This window comes from Rhinichthys klamathensis, unplaced genomic scaffold (genome assembly GCF_029890125.1).
Source record: "Rhinichthys klamathensis goyatoka isolate OS25496 unplaced genomic scaffold, OSU_Roscu_1.1 h1tg000072l_1, whole genome shotgun sequence".
In the NCBI taxonomy this organism is placed as follows: Eukaryota; Metazoa; Chordata; class Actinopteri; order Cypriniformes; family Leuciscidae; genus Rhinichthys; species Rhinichthys klamathensis.
Window position 1 is genome coordinate 2,310,217 of NW_026606615.1, and position 15,444 is coordinate 2,325,660.

Genomic DNA, 15,444 nt, shown 5'->3' on the forward strand with positions numbered 1-15,444 from the left:
TTTTATTTTTGTACTTAAAATAAAACCCTGTATCCTTGTTAAGTAGCTGAAGTAAAATAAGTTATCAAAATGATTTTATGGTTTTAGCTTTAGTTAACCCTGAAATGTGCCACAAACACTGTGAGTCTGTGCTGCTTTAAAAACACCTGTTTAAGAAAAAAGAAAAGAGTAATTTTTGCAATTCCTAAAACTGAAACAAAAATCACACTTTTCCTTTCCCGACAGTTTATCACATCCACTAATGTTTCAAAATAAAAGCACAGACTAATACAAGTTTAGATGAATGGCCCATATGACAAGTAGCTCACCCAATCGGTGGCCGTGTAACTGGCTTTGCATGGGCTAAAAACGTATTTGTGGTGAAAAGCTTTATAGCCGAAGCTCTTTGCAAAGCTCTTGTTGGCTCGATCAAGTGAACCGAGTGCCTTTAAAGAGCCACCAAAAGCTATCGGATGAACATTTGGAAAAAGCTGGCACTGCCCTGCCTCGACACACTTCATCTTCCCTTATTTTGGCAATATGAGCCGCAGGAGTGGGAGTGTTTCCTTTGGCACACGACTTGGAAACAGTCGAACGAAAGACTGAACAGGATCAAACCTCGACATCCCTGTTAGAGGACACTAAAGAGGGAGGGACATGGGAAAAGTAGACCTCTCCTGTGCCCTCTTCTCTCCCATCCCCTGACTATTAAACATCATTGGCACCGCATTGGCTTTCATCTGTACCAACACGATAGAAGAGCAAACTGTGCCTAGTGAGCACCCCTTCTCTTTCTTTCGTCCCGAGAGTTTTATCACATGCTTTCTGTTTGTCCACCCACCCATCCTCTTCCTCAGCGGCGCTGAATCAGGCCGATGTTTTAACACATCATGATAAAATAGATAATGCACATCCTGTCCTGGTGTCCAGCCGACCCGCACCTTCACATGCTGATAGAGTTACTGCAGGAAAGAGAGGAGTGTCGGCTGACCGGACAGGTTTTAGCCTCCACTAGACTTATTTACACCATCAAATGGGGCGTATGTGTTCATAATAGATGACAGAATTAAGACAATGTTTGAATTAAAGGAATAGTTCACACAAATATGAAACTCTGTGATCATTCACTCACCCATTTCAAGCCTGCATGACATTCTGTATGTTTGCCAAGCTTTCATTTCAATAACATTTAAGAATTTACCAATAAAACACACACCAAAAATGTGTCATATATTATTTTGTAGCTTAAAATTGGAAATAAATATATTAATGAATGAATGCAAGTCAAGTTTTTCAGGCTGTTCCATCCAAGAGAAAAAAGGAGATAAAAACAGTGACAGATAAAAAGTTTTTAAAAAAATCAAAAAACAAATACACTAAAACTAAAAAAATATTTGGTGTAGAAACCATTTTGACTCAGAAAAAACTAGTAAATTTCACAAATTAATTATCAAGAAATAGCAAGAAACATTTAATTAAACATGAACTTTTGAAGTAGAAAGACTGAAATAATATTTTCTTGAAAAATTTGTTTTATTTTAAACTTACAAAAATTAATATATTAGTTTTAATTTATTAATTCGTTCTTTTTTTTTACAGTGTTTCCATGTATAATATCTTCATTGGTTTTCCACAAAAGAAAAAAAAGTCATACAAGTTTGGAATGACATAAGGAGTAATTGATAACAGAAATATAATTTTTGGGTGAACTGGTCCTTTAAGAACATTTTGGCTTTTTTACCTTTCTTTGATATAAGCAATAATAATCATCATAAATCTCATGCTACGGACCTTACTAAAGGTGTTATTAAAATTAAAAATACAAAAATAAAAGCTAATAGAATAAGTATATATCAAAAACTAAAGTAAGAGATGCTGTTACTCACAAAAAAAAAAAAAAAAAAAAAAAAAAAAACCTGCTTTGTGCTTTAGGTGTATTAACCAAATTATCTGTAGAATCAAAGCTTGTGTGATAAACCCTAGATTAAGCATTAATCACCGCTCCTGGTGAAAGCCTCCGCACTCATCAGCCGAGGGCTTCTCATGTGCCCTTTGGCGTCCAGAGAGAGAGGGTTTTGTTACAGTAATACGCTCAAGTCGTAAAAGGGACAACATAAAGCTCAGTGTTGTGTACTCTCCTCAGGTCCCAGATGGGATTAAAGCAGTATGTCTCAAATGGTCCTTATGACCTGTCCGACCAATGACCCCCACTCAGGGGAGCAGTAAAGATCAGGCGTTCAGGCTTCAGGAACAGGCTATGTGCCGCTTTCATTGGGACACATGTGAATTGAGAGTATGAATGACCTCTTGTTCTCCAATACAAACGTGTGTACCAACTTAATTTACGACAATAAACATGCCAGAGTAAAATATAATCACCAGTCCAATAGCGATGTCTAGTGTAAGTGGAGTACTTTATTTTCAAACTGTCCAACTTATTTGGACTGATAACCTCACTTGGATTGATCCCTGATTTTAGTGATGCTTGTGGGCAATAGTTCAGCTCCCAGAAGCCCAGTCATCGGAGTATTCGTAGACTGTCTGCTTAATATCTGCTAACACTAACTATAAGCAACTACGTCAACTTATTCTACTAACCCTAACATAACAGTCTACTAACAGTTGACTACAGTCTACTAATACTCGAATGACTGCCATGTAGTTGCAAAGTTACTTATAGTTAGAAGAATGTCTAAAGTGGACCATTGAAATAGAGTGTAACAATAAATGAATAAATGGCTTGTTTCAGGTTGGTCCATTTGTCCAAGTAGACAAACATTTAGTTAATATATAACTATAATATTATATATTATCATTTGAGGCACTCTGTTCAGCTTTATTTCTCTGTCCCCCGAGCCAAGAAGACAGTTGGCAAAAGAGCTTTTATGTTTAAAGCCACTTTAGATTGGAATAACGTACCTTCCGATATTAGATCCATCACTTCATTTGGGATGTTTAAGTATACTTTGTCTTCTTACTTTGTGATTGACTGCTTTTGTAATATATGATGCTGACACAATGTGAATTTTTATTTTATTTATTTTTTCTTTCATATTTAAATTAATTGTGATCCAATTACCTATCCCTATATATACTATATACATTCAACTCTAAATGTATTTCTACCAAAAATTGATCTAGTGGTTGTAAAGTTCTGTATATTTCGGTTAATATTATTATTATTATTATTTTTTATTTTTTTATTTTTATTTGTGTGGATTTGTGTCTGTGGTTCTATATGTATTTGTTTGTCAAATATGTATAATTGTACTTTTGTTTATTGTATTATTGTTCTCTTGTGATGGCTGTGATGTATTTTAGGACCCCCTTGAAAACGAGATGATGCATCTCAAGGGGTTTATCCTAATAAATAAAATTTACATATATATGCAACGAATATATAATATATATTTGCATCTCTGTCGTTATTGCAATTCATGTGCATCTAACTCAAATGAAAATTTTCACACTTGTAGGCTGCTTAAGGGCTGTTTTGAAAAATGTTCCACACACAGGAGACACAACAGGAACAAGCACCTCCTGCACATTAGGAAGTATTAGAGGTCAAATCTGAACCTTGGCCTAGGCTTTTATCATCATTATTAATGTTCCCTTTTGCCTTCTGCTTCCTCCTTTCCCAGCCCCCCAAACTCCATCATAAACTGTATGTATTTATAGAGCAGAAGAAAGCAGGCCTCAGGACCGACCTCATGCTTTTAATTGGGTGGGTGGTATCTGAAGGAACCCAAACAACTGTTCCTTACATGCCGCTCACACACACTGACAGACTTGAGCCAAGCAGGTCAGTCAGTCGCCACAGGGCTTCATTGTACAAGACGAACGGCTGAAGTGTCATCTGTTTCCTTACATTGTTTCCATTTGGCACAGTAAAGGCTTTCACGGAAAGAGACGGCACTACAGAATGGCTTCCCACAGTCATAATAGCCTTTTTTAACGACAGTAATAAAACGAAACTTTCAGAAGCAATGGTCACATTTTAGGCTAAAGTGTTCATGTTACTGTGCATTTATATTAGTAATCATTCAACACAACTGAAAACTAGTATGAATGATGAATAATTGGCTGCTGCATCTGTACGTGCTGTCATCTTGCCAAACCAAGCACCAATGTAATAAACATCATGTGCATAATGGGTAATTATTTGGGGGAGCTGCTAGTAATTAGTGGTGTTGTGATATACATTGGTTATATTCAACCATTTGATACATACCATAGCACATAATGATCGTCATAACAGTGTCTAAAACATGGTAAAGTGCCAAGGTCTCACCAAACAAGCATGGTGGACTCGAAGAGACTGTGTTTGTAGGTTGTGTGTTATTGAACGTAATCTGACGCTGTCATTCAGCACCCTTGTAGGAAAGTATGATTAAAAACCTCTATAGTCGCGGGTGCAGGAAATACAGTGTCTAATTTACTGTATGCAGGGTTGGATGCCGTCCATTCCCAAACTCACCAGAGATATAATCTCTCATCTGAGGATCATTGAGTCTGACCTCACGCTTTTAAACATGGAGACAGTGGTGAAAAATAGAGCTGATTGAATGATCAGAGCTTGTGAAGAGCTTGTTTAGAGTTTCACACAGACATCTTGATGATCATCAGCAAAAAAGGGTTGAATGTCATTATAAGTGGTCAATCTTAGTCTTGTTCTAAATAAAATGCATACAAAATAAGATTATAAATGCCTTCACTTTCACTGTTGATTAAGCAGTTTTACTTCTAAAGTAAAGTTCTTGTTTTAAAGGGGTGGTTGATTATGATTTCACTTTTCTAACTTTAGTTAGTGTGTAATGTTGCTGTTTGGGCATAAACAACATCTGCAAAGTTACAACGCTCAAAGTTCAAAGCAAAGGAAGATATTTGCTTTTAAAGGAATCATTTTATAAACGGCTGGTAGGGACTACACGACATTCCTCCCAGGTTAGTGACATCACCAACCCTAAAATTTACATAAACCCCGCCCCCGGGAACACGCAGTCCATGTTGAGTTGTTGTAGAAGAGCACATTTGTGAGTCCAAGCTCAAGCTGTCGCATCCGTCTTTTCACATGCAATACAGTACGCAACACAAATGCAATATCATGCACTCGGTAGGCATCTTACAACAGCTCCCTCTGTGCCGGGAGCAGCAGCTCATTTGCATTTAAAGGGACACACACGAAACGACGCCTTTTTTCTGACCCCCAAAAAGGGACAACTTTAACATGCTGTAAAAAATGATCTGTGGGGTATTTTGAGCTAAAACGTCACACACACACTCTGGGGACAACAGAGACTTATTTTACATATTGTAAAAAGGGGCATTATACCACCCCTTTAAAGATTGTTTTCCATTTTTTCAGGTTTTCTGTAAAATCCTTTTTTTCCTGACAAGCTTTGACACACTTCAAATCTGTGGGCAGAAACCGGGAGGCTGATATCATGCAATGCTCTTAAGAATGAAATTTGTATTTAATGGCTTAAGTTCTTCAGTTATGTGCCAACATGAGAAGATTTGCAGAACCAGAGGCTTTGATACATAAAACTTGTCAGTTTATCTTCAAGATAAGCAGGGCGGCTGAACTCAACTTCTTTCTGTTCTTCAGGGAAGACAGAAGGGATGATGTCATCTGAGCAGCGGCGATCGTGATTGGCTGATGGGATCTGAGCTGCCCGCGCTCACGTGGCTTCCCCCAGATCGCTCCAAGAGTTATTAAATACATGCACACAGTGCACAAACCGGGGCTTTATCGAGATCAAGACCCTCGAAGCTAAACTCACAGTTCCTGCTATTAATTTACGCTCTGCTCTAGGATTCCCTTTTATGGCCAGATGCGTGCATGACATGTATGCTAAAAATATAAACTTCAGCAATACATGCACTTCAATTCTGAAGATGTATAAAAAAACATCACTATTTCTATTGCTCATATTTGAAAAACTATTAAACTTCAGCATGCAATCTATCCCACATTATTTGGTCAACAGACAAAGCAATCACACAATAATGCATTAAAAACCACTGAGAACATAGTAACTCTGTAACAACACCATAGTAACATGATAGTTTTGCGCATGCACACAACTAATATTAAAAAATAAAATAAAATTTGTGATCAATTATTTATTTATTTTCTTGCAATCATTATTTACACATTGGAGAGGAAACACCTACACAAGAGAAAAATAGACTGATTAGATCATCATTGAAAATATAACAGAGGCACAATAGAATGTAAACTAAAAAAAAGTTAGCATTATTTTTATTTACCAATTCTGCCATTTATGCTAAAACCCAAGGTCATCATGTAACCTAAATTTTCCACAGCCATTTTATTTCTTGCAAGTGATGAATGAGTGAAACCTGAGGTACTTCCTGTATAAAAGCCCTCATATAGTATTTCATTCATGCTCACAGGACCCATCTGAACATGATCCTCCCTTTGGATACTTCAACAAGGTGAGCTATAGTACAACAACGTCAAATCACATAGTAATAAAGTCCCTGACGGACATTGTTCAAGACAACAACATCCCATATGGAACCAATTAAAAACCAAGGCATCAAGGCATGAAAATGAATAACTGTGACGAAGTACACAACTGAAATAACCATGTTTATGTGCTGCATGTGTTAGCTAATGAGATTAACTTATTAGAGCGTCAGATCAAACAGATTTAGATGTTTACAACGCCAATTGTGTTCCACCTTCGGTTGCATAGTTCAGGATAGATCACTAAGTCTGTGGAAAACTACAAATTAACATGAAAGATTAATTAAATATCGCCAGAACAAGTTTTCTGGAGCTGAGCAGGTGAATCTGCATTTGATGAGACGGACATGAACCGAGCAAAGATATTTCTCAGATCTCTCTCCAAAGTCCACGAGCTCAACTAAGACTGATGATAAATCACAGACACTCATTCCTGAAGTGTTAGTCCATGTACAGAAATGCCTTATTTCATAAACAAATCAAACTAGCAGCTCTCCAACAGCTGCAAAATGAGCCAAAGAAAAGAAGGCCTTCTGATGTCAAACAGATCATAATTATACTGAGTGGGGAGAGACATGATGAGGTTCAGTTCACTGGTTCACAACTGGTGTGTCACAACAACCCATAAATGGGTCACAGGTCTGTTCTGATAGTGAGAACAATGCTTCTAGATATATAAATAAGCATAGATGGTCGCAGTGTTATTGATTAATATGGTTATTATCAAAATTTCACACCAGCAATGTAGCATCTCTTCTGAGCATTTATTAAGTTGCATCTAAAAATGACCTATATCTTCCACTTCAACCTTTACCCATAAACGACTCTTTATACCAAATGGTAGTGAACAAGAGTTTCCGGTCTCTTAAAAGAGAAAGGTCGCCCCGTTTCGCAATATGTGTCTGATTGCTGAAATTGTTTTGCTGTGTTCCAAACCTAGTGTAAGCAGCTTTTGCTAACTAGCATCCTAACTAAATATATAATAAGCATACACATAAAATGCATAACACAATTTTGGTTTGTTGTTGCAACGCATTCTGGGATTAGAAGTCTTAGGGCGTTTTCACACCTGAAAGTCCGCACCAAGGTCCGAACCAAAGTTCACGCTTTGATACATTTTATACTTTCAGAAAGTTTTGGTTTGGTTTCACACTGCAATTCTGCGAGCGCACTAAAGAACTTTACGTGACACACTTGCTTCCTGTCGTCATCATCTGTGTGGGCTGCATCTTGACATTGATTGGTTTGTAAATGTACGCGCGTCTGACGTCAGCGTGTTGTCAATTCGGCGGGTAACTTTGACAACATGAATGAACAGACGCATATCGTTGCAACTATATTGTTATTTTTATGGCATAATTACCTGCAGCACCAACTGTACACAAGGCTAGTTCAAATTCGCCAAATGAACGTCCTCGTCGTGCGAACATTTTATCGTCGCCGGCAGGAAAGGAGGAGAAGACTGCAAGTTGACTTCTTATTATGTCATCAGACCATACTTCAATTAAAAACCTCGTCTCCTCCTCTCCCCATGTGCCACGGCTCATTTTTCCTGCCACCTTCTGTTTTTTTCGGCTATGCGGGAACCACCAGAACTTACTGTAAAAGGTCTGAAAGTCTGAACCATACAGAAATGCTTTCACACTAGAAACTTTGTTCAGTTTGATCCGGACCGAGACTACCTCTTTTCGTCGGACCAAATTTCATCTGTTTGGTCCGGACCGTGGTGCGGGGGAGGTTTCACACCTGTAATTTTGATTCGGACCAAACTGAAAAATCCGAAAGTCCGGACCAAACAAGGTAGGGCCCTAAGAAAACACCATAATTACACTCCATACCTTTTGGAGCAAACTTGGAACAAAGTTGGGAGAGTGATGTTGATGCCTTCATGTGGTGTCTAGTTAGGCAGCTCACTAGGTTTCAAAACAAAGCTTTCCTCTTGAAATGTTGCGATGTCAAGGCAGATACAGATTCGGCTTGTTTGCCCAAACTGCAGGAGTTATCACAGGGACAAATAGTTTCCAAGCCTCCCTATTAACCCCCCTGAGAACTGCTGAAATTTTCCCATGAGAATGACGATGGTTAACACACACTGGAGTGAGAGCATATGGGACGCCCATCACTTCAGCTGGCTGGTAACTTATTCCATCTGTGGTTAGTATGCAGAACCCCTCCACACTAACTGCTTTCCCCTTACTGTATGCTATACAGCACACACAACACCCACTTCTAGATAATTGATAACACACTAGCTATGTAGTGGAATATACACTGTATAAACTGCACACTGTGCTACATATGCACCAATACATGCTTCAAAAAGTTGTATGCTACATAGTTGTCACATGACCTTGCATATTCCGTGCATACAAAAATTCTCAGTATATAAATACTGCAGAAAAATGAAGCAAATGTACAGTATGAAAGAAATTATATAATACTCAATGACACATAAGAGAATGAAATACTGGAACAATGTCCTTGTAAAAATCAATTACAGTGAACTTTTATGGGCTGGTGCAGGCCCGGATTGGCCATCTGGCAATTCTGGCACATGCCAGAAGGGCCGGTGTGATTTTCTATTGTTTTGGGCCGAGCTGACCACGTTGCTGCACCTTTATCGCAAAAAAGTTTTTACGCTCGTATGAGGTGGTTTTTCAGGCAATTCGAAAAAGGAATATTTCGCAAAACTGCAATGGAAACAGTTTTTGCGCATTTACAGTCACCTGAAGACGCGGTGTGTTTGGGGTCCGTGATATACGCAAATAATAGGCTAATAAATATCATCATTATTATAACAGTTATTAGGCTCCATATTTAGAAGACGCTTTTATCCAAAAAAAGGAACAAAGTCAAATGTCATTCATAATGGTTAGACAATAATAATACAGGGCTAAGATTATCACAAATAAACACAAGATTTTGACGCATATCCAAGTGTTTGCTGAGCGCGCATGGCACGGAGGCGCGGCCGCGAACACTTGCTTTTTCCTATCAACAGTAGAAACAACTTAAAATAGGCCTACTCTATAATTTCTGGTCATACAGAAAATAATAATACATTATTCGCCACTATGATTTTATTTGTGTAAACTCACAATAACAAGAAAACGTTGTGCTTTTGTAAAATAAAATAAAACAATCATGCGTGCTTTCATGATCTCCGTGAACTGGAGCGCGAGAACTGAAACAAAGTATAGCCTAGGCTAAAGCTTGAAGTGTCCACTTTAAAACGAACAAATTCGAATCGAAAGCTAATACATTCTGATGATGTAATCCTTATGAAAGGTGTATTTCTCTCTAAAGGTGCATTCGCGCGGCGCGCCTCAGCGGAGATGGAGATATGTTTTTAGCCGACACTGATTTAGAAAACAATAGTTTATTAATAAACAATTAAAATGCCTCGTTATTTTTCAGACAGATTTATTATCATTAGCCTATAACTCACCTAAATCACCTTGTGGTTCCAGAGACATAAATATGGCTCTTCTCATTCAGCACTGCGGGAAAAATATAATTTCCAGGTTCTAATTTGCCCTTAGAAAACCATTAAAATCTACATTTTTTTCGTATTAAGTTGTGAATATTTTAAATGTTTAATAAAGGGGCAAAAAGTCAAAGAAACATCTGAAATTTAGTCGATATATTATTATTTTTGCACAGCATTTGTGTACAGTTCAAATTTAAAAAAAAATTGCTGGTTAACTTTGCATTTTAAATAAAAAAAATCACCGTTCATTTTTCGTTTTGCAATACGGGTTTAAAAAGGAAAAACGAATGGACACAAATGTACACTGACCGTTTGGACAAAGTTCTTTATTAAATTCATAAAATAAACAATTATTAGGCTTCAGGAATACTGGATTCTAAACCTCAAAGAAATGCCACAATCAAGACCTCGGGGCAGAAATGAGAGAGAAACACCCAGAAACTCCTTAGCAGTATGCGTCTTTCCCTGCCATTAATGCTTGGATAACACACCACGTCTCATTCCATTAATAATAATAATAATGTCTAGTGTGGTGGTGGCTGATAGACCCGTTGCCATGATGTTTAAATGACTTATCGCGAGAGAAAAAAAAGGACGTTGTATCGCATAACATCAGTTAATGGAAACGCCGTCATTTCGCAATAGTTTTTTATCGACATTTAGAAAAAATCGCAAAAGTTTTGCGCAAATCTGTAATGGAAACGCGCCTAAATTGCTGCCTTGAATGGTGTGTCTCAGTGGGAAAAATGTTCAGATTCTGGGGACGTTTTTTAACGTCATCAATTAGTTGGGCCGGTGAAAACCACAAATGCCAGGGCCGAATTTTGGTCCCAGTCCGGCCCTGGGCTGGTGTACATAATGTTAAAGGTATTTAGCATGTGACCCTCAGTTGAAAACACAGCTGGGATTTATAAAGCTGGAATGGAGGTGCCATGCTCCCGTGGCGTAAATGGGCACATGGAAAACATTTTCTCTCTGAACAATGAAAAAAATCATTGTTCATCCAGCACTAAGGAACATCTACCAACAAATTAAGGGGTGAATCTCACGAAACCTGTCAGGAACATTTGACCTCAATTTAAAACGGGGGGACGGGACATTTTGCATATAACAGTTGCGCACAGCGCTAGCAACGTCAAGGTCATGGGGTCGATACCTAGAAAGAGCAAGGACTGATCAAATGTTTACCTTGAATGCAATGTAAGTCGCTTTGGATAAATCATCTGCCAAATGCATAAATAAAGCCTGTTTTTGGACCAGATTTTTATGGATGTCAACATGATTTAGCATGATTGGTCAGCTACTGACTTAATTATATAAAAAAACAAAAACAATTTAGTGACATCTAAAGACATGTTTGGTCTATTCAGTGTCTTCATCTACCACAATAAAAGTAATGTCTTTGAATTATCTTCTTTTGGGGGATTTTCTCAATACATATTAACATATGTGATTAAATGTCAATTGAATAAATAAATAAATAGAGTTGCACAGCCTATATTTCTACGGCAATTGAAATAAAATAGGAATTATAAAAGATTAAACTCAAAAAAACAATACTTTGAAAATTTGATGAGTAAAATTTCACAATATAAAAAAACACATCTGAAAAATATGCTTCATTTTCTTTTTGCAAAATATATTTCCATTTTTTATCTTGATTTTGTGTTGAAGTGACATACTCTTGACAGGTTTTGTGCAAAGAACAAAAAAAAAGACTTGTTATTAGAGTGAGAACAAAGCATTCATCAAATGCTTACGGAGACATCAGGCCAAGATACACACACTCTCTTAACACTTCACCAAAAATTAAACTGCCTGGAAATCTTTCCACTGTGCAAAAATACACTGGTATTTAGAAGGACATCCAGCAGTGTCTTTTCATTTGGAAGAGCAACAACTCAATCCCTTTGGCCTTGACATGTACAGTAATATTTCCATAGCTTTATACGTGCTCTCTGCTGTTATCCGTCAACATAAATGCCTGGAATAACTGATATGCCCTTAAGTTTAACTCACTTAGTGAGCAGGTGGGTCATGTCAAGGGTAAGTGTAGGGAGAGCCAACAAAATCCTTTACTCCTGATACTCATTCCCAGAATTCCAAGCCATTCCTCCTTCAATCATCCGGCCCGCTCTCTGCTCCGGCTCACAGTCCCCCTTATCTGGCTGAAAACTGAGCACTCCTGTGAAGGTCCCCCCAGCGCTATACGCACCCGGGAAGCACAAGTCATGAAGAGAGGATTGGGATTAGTTCCTTTTATGGAGTTGTAATGTGAGTTAGGGATGCTGGCTGGGAAATATGGCTTCCATCACAAAGTTATTCCCTAAATACCAGTTCAAGAACACAGATCTTGTACAAAATGAGACAAAGTATAAAAATCAAGTATTTTAAGAAGCTGCACTGCAAAAATTATTGTCTTACTCAGCATTTTGTCTTGTTTTCCAGGACAACTTCTTAAATCACTTAAATTACTCGAGAAGCAAAAAACTACTCTTGTTTACTGAAAGAATGATCAAAATAATGCTTAGTTTATGAGTTTATGCGTAAAAAAAGAAAGCATATCTGCAAGCGGGGTCAGAAAAATAAACTTAATTTAAAGCGAAAAGTTTATTTTTCTGACCCATTGTCAGATATTTTTTATTGTTTTAAGCGTAAAGTCTAGCCTGATGTCGTCATACTCAGACTCTAGTCAGCATGTGAGTCTGATGCGGCTCCATTGGGCTGTGATTATGGGCCGTGTTTCAACCGAACCAGGAAAAAAAATGCCTCTGCACTCAATTGGATCGACCGAATCCTGTAGGAAGGACGGCAGAAACATCTTTCCGATCGACAAATGCCTTGATCGCGGTTCTCTGTTCCTCTTTTAAAATGGATGCGCTGTCTACATCTTCTATAACTGACACGATGGATGGATATACACATCTAAATTCTCCAGCGCAGCATCTTTGTTGTAAACGAATTCAACCCAAGCGCTCTTTGGTGACGTGGATGATTACGTTACGGTTGATCATCTGTCCATCATCGTATAAAGCCCGCCCTGACAATTTGATTGGTCCGAACAGCTTTGGTTCGGGCATACTTGCTTCTCAACGGATCAAGTCCAGACCGAACTACCCATCCTCAAATGTTGTGGGCTGGGCTAAATTCGGCTGGAATCCAGGCTACGTAAAGTCACTAGCTTTGATAAATTTTTTAGAAGAAAAAAAACACTTGTTATCTTATGTCATTTTGCTTCTCTGGTAAGTGTATCTTGATTTAAGGAGGTTTAGATATTTGTACTGGAAAACAAGACAAAAATGCAACAACAAAAAATCTTTTTTTTGCGTTATGACCTCCTGTTTTTCTAGCATTCGGTCATTGAGAGGCATTAGATCATATCTATATGACTTAATGGCAGAAGTTATAAACAATGCATTTATCAAAACTGACAGGAGCCTAAAAATAATGTATGCTTCGTCTTTTGCCGGAGAATCGATGTTTGCTCTCTGTTTTATTAAGAAAATCACAGGAATAACTACAACAAAAAAGGTTACAGGACTTCCTTTTGGTGAGGGATGGACTTCCAGCTGTCATTTATATTCAATTTATAATTAAACCCTATATCCTATCTTTAAAAAATAACATGCAGAACTACACATTATGCAACTACAAAAATGAAAAAGCAAGTAGTGATCATCTAGGAAATTATTTTGCATTTCTATACAACATTGTGAGAAAAATGAACGGCTGACTCTCCTATTTGGCTGAAATATCAATGCATAATTTCAGATGTCCAGTGAATGTTCATGATTAAACTGCCTGTTTTCTGTTCAACACCAGAGATTGTATTAGTTTTATCTCTCTGTATGATCCTGCTGAAGCAACTCTGTGAACGTCAGTTCATCCTGAACGGTCAGAACGGCAGCGACAGATGCTTCCTCTGTCTGATGAGATCAGGGCTCATAAAACTGGTCCACTTTTACCGTGCAGTTATTCTGGGTCTATTGTTCTAATCGGTGCAGCCTGGATACAATCTTTAAATCTACTGCGCGTGGGCCGAGAGACGCTTCAGCCCTTGTAAAATAAACTGCTATACTTGATATGTTTGAGCCCCACACACCGAAGGAAGTCCACCACCGCGCTCCAATAGGAAAACAGATACGATTCCAACAACAACCAGGGTGTGGATGAGGTTGACCGAGTCACTAGTGTGGCTGTTGTTTAACATTCACTAGAGAGAAGTCAGGTGTTAAACACCACACATAACAGCATGTCATCAGACCATATAAATAAAACCCTCTAAAGTCCTGGTTTAGGGAACAGAAAAACAAATTTAACAGAACAATGTGTGGTTGACAAAATGCACATTTATACAAGCCAAATCTCACAATGGAAATGTTGCTTGAAACATGTTTTCTTGGTGCACATATACACTCAGCATATACACATATATACTCACCACTTACAGGTAAAACTGTTCAACTACTTGCTGTTAGGGCAAATATCTAATCAGCCAATCACATGGCAGCAACTCTAGACATGGTCAGAAACCCCTGATCTACTGGGATTTTTTACACACAACCATCTCTAGGGTTTACAGAGAATGGTCTGAAAAATAGAAATATCCAGTGAGTGAAAATGCCTTGTTGATGCCGGAGGTCAGAGGAGAATGACCAGACTGGTTCGGCTGATAGAAAGGCAACAGTAACTCAAATAAGCACTCGATACAACCGAGGTCTGCAGAAGAGCTTCTCTGAACACTCAACATGCCAAACATTGAAGCAGAAGATCTACAGCAGCAGAAGACACACACCGGTGTCACTCTGTCAGATAACAACAGCAAACTGAGGCTACAATTCACACGAACTCACCAAAGCTGGACAATAGAAGATTGGAGAAACGTTGCCGGGTTTGATGAGTCTCGATTTCTGCTGCAACATTCAGATGGTCGGGTCAGAATTTGGTGTAAAGAGTGAAAAGCATGGATCCATCCTGCCTTATATCAACAGTTCAGGCTGCTGGTGGTGTAATGGTGTGTTATATAGTTTCTTGGCACACTTTGGGGCTATTAGTACCAATTGAGCATTATTTAAATGCCACAGTATACATGAGTATTGTTGCTGACCATGTCCATCTCTTTATGACCACAGTGTATCATCTTCTGATGGATCCTTCCAGCAGGATAACATGCCGTCTCAAAGCTCAAATCATCTCAGACTGGTTTCTTGATCATGACAGTGAGTCACTAAACTCAAACGGCTCCACAGTCACCAGATCTCAGTCCAGTAGAGCAGATTTGGGATTCGGGAGATTCACATCATGGATGTGCAGTCGATGAATCTGCAGCAACTGTGTGATGCTTTCATGTCAATATAGACCAAAATCTCTGAGGATTGTTTCCAGCAACTTGTTGAATCTATGCTATGAAGAATTAAGGCATATATAGTTATTAGATCTAATTATGTCATATTATACAATATATATGATGATTGTCAGG

At 38.2% G+C, this 15,444-nt stretch overlaps 1 protein-coding gene across 1 annotated transcript in view; it reads right to left on the reverse strand.

Moving 5' to 3' along the window:
- Positions 1 to 15,444, reverse strand: part of itga9 (integrin, alpha 9) — a 91,789-nt gene that overhangs the window by 33,411 nt on the left and 42,934 nt on the right. The window lies entirely within an intron of this gene.